We start from the raw sequence: 10,656 nt of genomic DNA on the forward strand, positions 1-10,656 counted from the left end.
TTAAGAAACAGATTCAGAAAATTAGGAATTGGAAAATACACACACAGTTCCTGAGAAGTAAAAATGCCTTCTTTTGAAGTAGGCAGGATATTACAAAAATCCATGGAAGCATTTATCAACATCAGTATATAATTTCAGCATCATGGAACAATCTGTAAATTTCCATAAGACAGTTTGGCTACAGAATAGGAAACTTTAACTCACATAGAATAAGGAACCTAGCCTCTAACAGAAAAAATAGGGAAATTTAAATGATCACTATAACTCTGAATAGGGAACTACAGTCTCAGTATCTCAGAATAGCATAAACAAAACATTGAAATATAATTTAATATAAGAATATAGCTCATGAAAATAGGGAACAAGATGGAGTTTAGGAATATTATATTCAGTATAAATTAAATTCAAATTTTACCATCCCCTCTAATTCTTGGGAAGTATGTCTCCCATGAATCATTAATTAATAATAATATATAATGAATTTTATATGTGTTTCCTTTATTGATAATCAATACAATGAGCCACTATAGAATTCTTTGAGCAGATTGCTAGCAATAAAAGGCTAAATACAGAAGCAAAAAAAGCCAAGTGAAGATGCAATGAATGCTTGTTATAATTCTCCTGATTTATATAAGAAAAAAATTATCTAAAAGTATGATTATTCTTGGGGTATATCAAATGATTCCCTTTGGTTATCATTATGAGGATCAAGTGTTGATAAGGAATATTACCTATCAATCAGGCTTATCTTGGTGAGCATGATGAAAAACTCAACATCCATGGGGACCTAATAGCCTATAGCATTATAAAGATTACCTGCCACAAGTAAGTCTTTCCAATACTCTTGAGAAGGGTGAGAAGGGGAGAAAAAGTCTGCTATGAAATACCTTCAGGTTTACAAAGTAAATTCCAGAATTATCTCCATTTTACAGAAATTAAGACAAGTAAAAAAGTAAAATACATTTCTGCAGATAGAGTATTTGAAATTTTAAGACCTAAATTAACTTGAAGGCATAGTTTCAATATATATAACAGATAAGTTTATAAATTCTATAAGGAAATTTCTAAGCCCCACACTTTGTATATAATTTTAGTTCCTCAATCTCCACTACTTACAAATTTTCACAAGGTGCATTCAGCAGAGTGGAAAGATCTTATAATGTCATCTAAGTAGAAAATCCCATAGTACCTGACAGATAAAGATATGCTATTTTTTTTAAATTTTAAAGCAAAATATACTCCATTAAAAATTTAGCAGTTTAATACTATTATGCTCAAAGGAATAATGAACTGGAGGAATTCCATGTGAACTGGAAAGACCTCCAGGAATTGATGCAGAGTGAAAGGAGCAGAACCAGAAGAACACAGAGACTGGTATACTGTGGTACCATCAAACATAATGGACTTCTCTACTAGCAGCAATGCAAGGATCCAGGACAATTCTGAGGGACTTATGAGAAAGAATATTATTCACATTCAGAGAAAGAACTGTGGGAGTAGAAACACAGAAGAAAAACAACTGCTTGATCACATGAGTTGATGGGATATGATTGGGAAATTTGATTCTAAGAGATCACTCTAGTGCAAATATCAATAATATGGAAATAGGTTTTGATCAATGACACATGTAAAACCCAGTGGAATGGCTTATTGGCTACGGGAGGGGGTGGAAGGGGGAGGGAAAGAACATGAAATAGGTAACCATGGGAAAATATTCTAAATTTTAAAAAAAAGAATGAAAAAAAAAAAAAAGCAGTTTACTAATTCAGTTCACAATCTAACTGCATGCTATTTTCAGTTTGGTCACAAGATGACGCCAGAAATCTGTCATTCTAACAGCATTCCGCTTTAGAAAGGAGAAGTTACTTTTTAACAGCCGAACTTCACTGTACAAGAAAAAATGTTCAGTTTTGAAACAAGAAATTAGTGGCTACAGTATTAAGAGGTTACTCTTCTTAGGTTTCTGTGTTCTAAGGACAGGATATTTATTTCTCAGTCATATACTGAATTACATAAAAAATAAATCTTCATCCCAGTGAGTTTCAGAGTATTTATATTGCTTCCAAACAGGTAGCATCACAGGAAACGAGAGACAACAGTGGCAGGACTTGGCTTGCAGTTGCATGAGACATGAGCTAAGCATAAACTGAGTGTTTGCCATCAGGGTCTGTCTTGGATTTTTTAAAGGCAGAATAGAAGTATCAGATGGGGATTCACATGGAAGAAAAATACTCTTGTCTCTAAGAGGCAGTGATAGGTGAAAAACCTTCAATGGCTTCCCTTGAAAAGGAATATGTTGTGGAATAAATTGTGGTGATCTCACCTCTAGATTTATGAGTGTAAGAAGTGGGGTGAATAGAAGATTTGGGGTATAGTTCATAACCCCCTAGATTTAGAAGGAAGTCTAAGGGTTTCTCCTCCCTCTCAGCCACTTCTCCTTACTGGGAGACAAAATGGGGTTCCAGAGGAAAATGGGGGACCCTAGCTAATCGTACCAGGGTGTAGTTAAAGGTAACCTATCCCCACAAGGGGCAATGAGTGTGACCCCGAAAAGATGTTGGTGATGATCAGGGCACACAGAAGCCTCACCCTATTCCCCAACTGGAAGTCAGGCTCAAAATGAAGGTCAGCCTGCCTTCCTTCCTTCAACCCCCTTTCTCTGCTTCCCACTGATGAAATAAGTGCTGATCTGTCCAAATAAACTATAGGGTTTATTTTAGGGAACAGGTAACAAAGGAATTGGAAGTGGGGTTCACAGAAAAGAGGGTGCAGGGGTATTTTCCCTAAGTTCCCTCAGTCCTTGACTATGTTTGGTACCCACAGAGATACTCTGTGTTCCCCAAATACAGCTTAACTGTCCCAAACCCAAGATAATATTGCTATAGCTGAGATTTGTTATTAAAACTCGGAGGGAATATTGAGGGGCAATGCCCAAGGCAGAAAGGGGTCCAGGGCTCGGCTCCTCACAGAAGTCTAGTCACTTCTAGCCAACACTGATGATTCTGTTGTTAAATATTCAAGTGTACTTCAGGAACCAGTATGGATCAGGAGAAATAGTAAATCTTTGTAAGTCTGAGGAAAACCTCCCAGGCTCACTTTGAGGGTCACAGAGTCAAAAACAACCACCTCCCACCTTGGCTAAAAACCCGCAAAGCTGCTTCAGTTGGCTTTTCAATCCCAGAAGTCTTTGCTCCTGCCAACTGTCCCTGGATCCTCCTCCTCTGTGTTCTAACTCTCCAGGTTCCAAAATGCCTGGCTTTGCATTGCATTCTTATATAAGAACAGCACATTTTAACAATCCTACATCTAAGGTCAAAGAAGCCCATAGCCAGAGATGTTGGAATGTCTGGGCTATGACCTCAAGACTTTTCAAAGACAGAGATCTCAACAACAACAACAAAAAAAAAAACGATTGGTGCTTTTGTCAATATTAGATACCTAAAGCTAAAGATACAATGCTGTATATGCCTCACTTCACCATGAAGATTAAGAATAGTATTAAGTTTTTTATATTCCTTTTAAAGGAGTGAATCATGGGGGTGGAGGTCTGGGGGAGACATCTAGAATCAGAACAATGCAACAAGGAATCTAGAATTAAAAATTCAAGCCTAACCCATTCTTTCTAATTAACTTTCAAATTCTTGAACAAACTTTAATGTTCTTTAACTTTCTACTCATTCTTCTCATTCATCTCCTTCTTTCTTTTTCTTGCTTTTTTACTTTAGTCCTTATTTCTGATCAAATTCCAGACCATCTTTAGGTATAAGTTCTGCTACACCAAAAAAAAAAAAAATGGGCGGTACTTAAGCACCCAATAATTCTTCTTGAAACTTCACTAACTATGTTTAAACTGTAAAACAACAAACCTATAAAACTTCACTATATGACAAAAAGTCAGTAGCCCTTTAAGTTGCAATAGATCCCCAGTTACTAGATATATAAGAATCTATTCCTTTTCCCCTTTTTTTATTTAAAGTATTTTTCCACAGCTATATGATTCATGATTTTTCCCACCCCTCTTTCTTCCCTGCTCCTGGAGCTGACAAGCAATTCCACTGGGTTATACATATATCATTGTTCAAAACCCATTTCCATGTTTTTCATATTTGCAGTAGAGTGATCTTTTTAACATCAAAACCCTAATTATATCTGTATTGACTACATGATAGTAGATGACATTTTGGAGTCTAATAAATCTAATTAATCTAATAAATCTGACAATTTAGAAACTGTGATTGGCCTCCGTGAAAAGAGGCAGGGACAGGAAACCACCATAAAAGCCATGAAAATCCCTGAGGAATCAGTCTGGTGAAGGTGACTCTAGTGAAGAGTGTCTCCTGGAGATAGCCTTTGAGGGAACTTCACTAGAAACTGTGGCTTAGATTGCAGCTTGGATCAAGGCATCAACCATGGATTCTGATTCCTGGATTGCCTAGTTGGGTGAATGAAAAGGGCTGACTATTTTCCTAATTTCCTAAGAGACTAGCTTCCATCTTGGAGGAGGTTGGTAGTTACTCACTAACAAATTTTCAGTCAACCAAGCTATTTTCATTGGGTTTTGTTGAATTTTCAACCATATTTGCCCACAATACCCAGAATTCTTATGACCAATGGCCAGTTTAAGTTCTTTCAAAACTTTAAAACCAAAAGAACCATACCTTGGCCAGCTAAAGGATTTTGCTGCCCATGCTTTGCACAATCTCTTTGCTTCCTTTTTTGACATACCATGTTCTTTAGGAAAATTAGGATCACCCCAAGAATTCAGTAGTTTATGCAGGGGTGAATCTGAGGGAATTTTTCCTGATTTCCTCTTATTTGTTGCAATATTTCCCATAGCGTCTAGTCTTTTGACCCTGAATTCAGAAGAAAGTTTTCTAGCCTTTCTGTCCTGATCCACCTATTGAAGCTGTTCTGACTATTACTGAATGGGCATTTCAAATAATGATAGGATCGTAAAACATAAAAAAAAATTATTTGAGGCATAACTTCCTTTAATTTTATTGTAGAAAGCTACTATAGTAGAATAGGATTAAATAAGAAACCAATACAAAGCTCTAGTAGTTATTGCAAGGCAATAGTATCAATAATAAATACATATAATAATATGATTATTATTCAAAAGATATTATTTTGATGTTTGAAATAATGAAGTACTGAATTAGTATATTAGATTAATTAATATTGCATTGAATTAATTTGACTGAATTTGGTTTTGTTGAATTTTGTTAATTTGAAGACAGAGAGACAGAGACAGAGAGAGACAGAGAGACAAAGAGAGGGAGATAGAGAGGGAGAGAAAGAAAGGGGGAGAGAGAATAGTTAGAGATAGACAGACAGACAGACAGACAGACAGACAGATAGATAGAAAAAATAGATAAAGCTTATAAGCCTGGGAATCATTTGCCTAGATTTATTCTGTCCTTTTCCAACTATACATTACTCCTCTTCATTCTACTTTTCAATCAAACTAACTTAAATATTTCCTTTGTATATAGCTTTCCAAGTCCCACTCTTTTGCCTTTACACAGGTTCTTCTCCATGATTAGAATCTACGTCTTCAAGTCTACCTCTTGGAATTTCAACCATACTTCAGAGCTCATCTCACAAACTATGTGCCACATGTAGTCTTATTTAATTCCTGCCCACATCTGTTAAGGCTACCCTAAAATCAATACATATACGTATATTTATATAAATATAATAAACAACGTATATATATAAATGAGAATATATTTACATAATACACATAGGTTTATGTATTCTGTATATGTGTGTATATATACAGATATGTGTATATATATTAGCTCATAAGTAGTTAATAAATGTTTTATCTAGCATTTATACGCATGTATTATTTTACTCAATATAATTTATTGTCATCTTTGAGGACTGTAACTTTTTCTCTTTTGTCTTCTGATCTCTAAAGACTAATACAGTGTTTGACATATAGTAAGCCCTTTAAAATGCTTGATTAACAAATAATTAATAATTTTATGTCCCATATTTTTCTTTTGCAATTGAGGTCAGAAGTATTGAACAGGTTATCTGTGATATCTGATTTCTGCCAGCTATTTTATTAGGAAATCATGGAATGAAAAAGGTAGAAAATAGAAATAATGAGTGTTAAGGTTTAAACTAGGACTAAAGTGTTTACACTATATTCCTCCTTTAAGACTTTTGAAGAGCTTCTAGAAGTGTGCAATCACAGCATGATTTAAACCTAGTGTACTCCCCTGGTCAGGGTCCCAAACTGTGAATGAAGGTCTGGAGTGGGAGAAAGTTGCCCAAGGTAGGAAACTACTCAAAGCTTAAGGTATTCTTTGGGTTCATATTATAATCAATGACCTTCTGATAATAAACATTAAGTAATGCATAAAACAGTAAGAGTGTATATTTGTCCAAAAGTATTTGTCACTATCAAGGAGTAGATTTGGTACAAAATTCAGCCTGAAAAGGTATTTCATGGATAATGAAGTTTTCTAGCTATTTCTGTTCATAAATTTGCCAGAGGCCATCGAAGCCCACCCTGTCTGACATGGTCACAGGTATTCTAAAGAGGAGCATGAGTGAAGAACATTATCAAAGAATCTCATAGCAGAAAGAGAAGATAGGTTAGTCATGTCTAAAAGAGAAGATGGACAAAGAGTGTTCCACTGGTACCGCTAACCATTTTGGGATAAAGTAAGGCCTCCAGCACACTGAGTGGGATCCCTATAGCAATCTTTTGGGAGAACATGGAAGAGTCACATAGGATGATCAGCCGTGGGTGGGTTGCAATACTCATTGGGGTGGGGGAGGGAACTCCTGAGTAGATGATATTAAAGATTTAAGTATTTGAATATAGCAAAATCCAGCAGTGAATTTCTTTTATCCAAAAACAATGATATAGACATCTCATATTATGATACTACACTGAAGACTTACAATCCATAGTGATTTAGAGCATTTTTGTTATATGACTATGGTTTTAATTTCTTCATCTGAGAACTGCCTGTTCATGTCCTCTGACCTTTTATCAATTGAGGAATACTTCAGTCTTATAAATTTGTCAGTTTTCTATATATTTAAGAAATGAGGCTTTGTCAGAGACACTTGCCATAATTTTTTTCCAATTTGTTCTTTCCCTTCTAATCTTGATTGCATTGATTTTATTTATTTAAAAAAATCTTTTTAAATTTAATATAATCAAAATTATCAATTTCATTTTTCATAATGTTCTCTATGTCTTGTTTGGTCATAAATTCTTCTTTTATCCAAAAGTCTGGCAGGTAAACTATTCCATGTTCCCCTAATTTTATCATGTCACCCTTTATTTCTAGATCAAGGATCTATTTTGACTTTATCCTGTTGTATGGTGTGAGATGCTGATCCATGCCTAATCTCTGCTATACTGCCTTCCAGTTTTCCCAGTAGTTTTTCTCAAATAGTGAGATCTTCCTGCAAAGCTTGTATCTTTGTATCTATCAAACACTAGGTTACTAGAGTAATTTAATACTATGTGCTGATTCCCTAATCTATTCCATTGATCCACCATTCTATTTCTTAGCCAGTTTTGGATTGTTTTGATGATTACTGCTTTAAAATACAGTTTGATATACACTACAACTATGCTTTCTTCCTTCATTTTTTTCATTATTTCCCTTGATATTCTTGACCTTTTGTTCTTCCAAATGAACTTTGATTTCATTTTTTTCTAGTTCTATGAAATAATTTTTGAGTGTTATTGGTATGACAATAAATTGGTAAATTAATTTAGGTAGGATTGTCATTTTTGCTAAATTGGCTTGGGTTATACATGAGCAATTAATGTTTTTCCAATTGTTTAGGTCTGACTTTATTCACTGTGAAAAGTATTTTATAATAATGTTCATATAGTTGCTGGTTTGTTTTTGTAATTATACCCCCAGGCATTTTTATATTGTCTAGAGTTATACTGAATGGAACTTCCTTTTCTGTCTCTTGCTATTGGATTTTATTGGTCATAAATAAAAGTGTTGATGATTTATATTGGTTTATTTTGTATTCTGAGACTTTGCTAAAGCTATAATTTCTTTTTTTAAAAATTTTTTCCATGGTTACATGATTCATGTTTTCTCCCTCCTCTTCTCCCTTCCCCTCCAAGAGTTTACAAGCAATTTCACTGGTATATAGATATATATGTGTGTATATAGATATATAGATATATATGAGTGATTTCCGTTTCCATATTTTTCATTTTTGTAAAAGAGTAATCCTTTAAAACCAAACCCATAAATCATACACACATATAATCAAGTGATAAATCACATTTTCTTCTGGATTTCTACTCCCACAGTTCTTTCACTAAATGTGGTTAGCATTCTTTCTCATAAGTCCCACAAAATTTCCCTGGATCATTGCATTGCTATTAGTAAAAGCTATTTCTATTAGTTTTTTTTTTATTCTCTAGTTTTTGATACTCTTTGATTCTCTAATTATAAAATCATATAATCTGCAGAGTGATAACTTTGTTTCTTCATTACCTATTCTAATTCCTTCAATTTATTTTTCTGCTCTTACTGATATAGTGAGCATTTCTAATACAATGTAAATACAAGTAGTGACAATGGACATCCTTGCTTTACACCTGATCTTATTGGGAAGGGTTTTAGTTTATTTTTTATCCCCCATTACATATAATGCTTACTAATTGTTTTAGATAGGTGCCATTTATCACTTTAAGGAAGGTTTCATTTACTCCAGTGTTTTTATGAGGAGTGGGGGTTACATTGTGTCAAGTGATTTTTCTGCATTGTGGTGAAGAGAGGGGGCAAAACTGATTTGCAAAATTCTTCTGTCAGTTAAGGAGTTTAGAATCTTGGGAAAATTTCAGTTGGTCTTGGGAACTCATGGAGAGAACCAGGGTCCATCTGAGCTCCTTCTTTAGATTGAAACCTGGCCTATATTTTGCAGCTTTTCTTTTTATATTTGTTAATTTAGCTAATTCCTTTGAATCTCACTACCCTACCTTATTCCCACCTTCATTTTCCCTGCCTGAATTCCTGTGAGGGTTTGAAAGGAAGGTAGTTTGGAGTGTTAGCTTAAACTTGATATTTTAAATAGTCAAATAGGGCTTACCCTTGCAACAATTTACCTATTGAATCATTGTATCCAACTTTCCTAACCCCATTGATTACAAACCCACCTGAGAGCTGAGTTAAGGCAGGTCCTTTCTCAGTCTCACATTTCTGCCTCCCTTCCCCCATCTGAAGTTTCTCTAAGTGGGTGTTAGGGCTACCTTATATCCTCTACCCTGCCAATCTATCCTAGAAGACAATAAACCCCCGTTTGTATTTAATCAAAACCTTTTGGCTACTTCTTTAGTTGATTAATAAGAGAGGGAAAAGAGGGAGAGGAATAACATACCCTCTGGAGTTTTGAGGGAAGCTGAGGGCATCCATTTTGAAGGAAGTGTAACTTCAATATTTCCTTCCAGTCCCTTCCTGTGAAGCTGACTAAAGCCTCAAGTCAGTTTCAAGCTGTATTGGCTGACTCTAACCTGTCTCTGTAAAAGTGTCCTTTTACTTGAAGGGCTCAGCCTCTTTCCCTTCAGTGTTTGTCTGTAACCTGAGTATCCAGTCTGTGTTTCCCTGCTGCTATTGCCTGCCTTAGATTAACTCATCCTCTCCCTTGCAAACCCTTGGTACCTCAGTATTATATTCCCTAAACTCAGTCATTCCTTTATTTCTCCTACCACCTCAACTACCAACCTTCATCATTTTACCTTCCTCATTCACCATATTGCCTTAATTTCCCTACTACCTAGTCTATTCCCTTGATTACCTCCAGCCTTAGGTCCCTTGCCTTGCCTTATTCCCTATTCCTACCAGCCATTACCCTAGCATCAGTCTCATATTACATCCTAAAAATCCCCTTATAACAACATCTATTAAAATAGTTATATGGTTTTTTGTTGGGTTTATTGTTGATATGGTCAATTATGCTGATGGTTTTCCTAATACTGAACCATCCCTACATCCATGGTATAAAACCTGCCTGAACGTGGTGTGTGATTCTTGGGATATAATGTTGTAATCACCTTGCTTGTATTTTATTTAAAGTTTTTGCTTTAATATTTGCTAGAGAGATTAGTCTACAGTTTTCCTTCTGTTTTAGTTCTTCCTGTTTAAGTGTCAGTACCATGTTTGTGTCAAAAGAGTTTGGAAAGATTCTCTCTTACCCTATTTTTCCAAATAGTTTATGTAGCATTGTAGTTAGTTCTTCCTTGAATGTTTGGTAGAATTCCCTTCTGAATCCATCTAGCCTGGGGCCATTTTCTTAGGGATTTCTTTAATGGTTTGTTCAATTTATTTTTCTGTGTCAAGGTTATTTAAGCATTCTTTTTCCTCTTTTGTTAATCTAGATAGTTTACATTTTGTGATTATTCATCTAGTTCACTTAGATTATCAGATTTATTGGCATATCATTTTTTTAACATTTATTAATATTCATTTTTAACATGGTTACATGATTCATGCTCCACCTTTCCCCTTCAACCCCCCCCGCCCCCCCCACCCTTGGCCGATGCGCGTTTCCACTAGTTTTGTCATGTGTCCTTGAACAAGACCAATTTCCAAATTGTTGGTAGTTGCATTGGTGTGGTAGTTTCGAGTCTACACCCTCAGTCATGTCCACCCC

Source organism: Gracilinanus agilis, chromosome 3 (assembly GCF_016433145.1).
Source record: "Gracilinanus agilis isolate LMUSP501 chromosome 3, AgileGrace, whole genome shotgun sequence".
In the NCBI taxonomy this organism is placed as follows: Eukaryota; Metazoa; Chordata; class Mammalia; order Didelphimorphia; family Didelphidae; genus Gracilinanus; species Gracilinanus agilis.